This window comes from Charadrius vociferus, unplaced genomic scaffold (assembly GCF_000708025.1).
Source record: "Charadrius vociferus isolate BGI_N301 unplaced genomic scaffold, ASM70802v2 scaffold505, whole genome shotgun sequence".
NCBI classification, from domain to species: domain Eukaryota; kingdom Metazoa; phylum Chordata; class Aves; order Charadriiformes; family Charadriidae; genus Charadrius; species Charadrius vociferus.
In genome coordinates this window covers 1,829,267-1,830,284 of record NW_009648645.1, presented here as the reverse complement: position 1 = coordinate 1,830,284, position 1,018 = coordinate 1,829,267, and positions in this window count along the sequence as shown.

Genomic DNA, 1,018 nt, shown 5'->3' with positions numbered 1-1,018 from the left:
GTTCAGAACCTCATTTGGTATGAACCGGTGCAAGGCTGCTGAATTCAGTGAAGCTGTGCCAAATTATATTAACTGCGGGTCAGGTCCTCTTCTCATTTACTCCCACGTTGCACGACAGTTGAGAAATAAAGGAAAAGAGTGTTATTAAAGAGGCTGTATGTAACTGTGTCTCACTCCTCCTGAAGGCTGCGTACGATACACCTCCCTGGTCTTAACTGCCAGAACTATAGGAAATTGAGCAGCAACTTCTAGGTTGTGGCCCTGCACTATTTCAAAGAAGATGCCTCTGTTCTTTCATTTTAGGAAGTAGGTATTGTCCTTGGGGAATGTGATGAGGTGAACCTTGCTCTCTTTTGCTTTGTGTATTCTTCAGCCATGCAAGCTCTGATCCACCTTGCAAATGTCCTTTTGGATGTTGGCCTTCCTCCCTTGTGGATGAATAGAGAAGAGAAAGAAAAGTCTTGCTGCATCCTGAAATCTTGTGATCTGTAAATCTAAGGCTCTGCAGCCCTGGGGATATTTCAACAATGTGAATCAAGTTCTATTCCACTTGCAGGCTAAAGAAACAAAAATGGTGATGCTACCTCCCAGTTTAAAGTAAAAACAGTACAAATGTATCGAGAATCCTGGTGCGTTAATCAGGGCTGCTATATGTGGGGCATCACAGTAAAAGGATTAGCACAAGAAACAGTGACAAGCTTAGGGAGGCTACTGTGCAAGTGGCATTGATTTTTTTTTTTTTTTTTTTTTTTTTTTTTTCTGGTTAAAAATAACTCCACCAGACTGGGTGAAGGGGAGCCATGAAGGGGAGAGAGTACACTCTAGAGTCTATTAGTCCACTGTGCAGTGCATTTTAAGTTCAAAGACTTCAGAAATGATAAGAGACGCAAAATGTTTATGTGCAGAAAAGAAGGATCTTTGGAGAAACTTGTAACTTTAAGGTGACAGACTTCCTCTGTTGGTATGACCTCTAATGGCTTTGAAAAACACCAAATGAGTTTTAAGAACTAAGGACTAG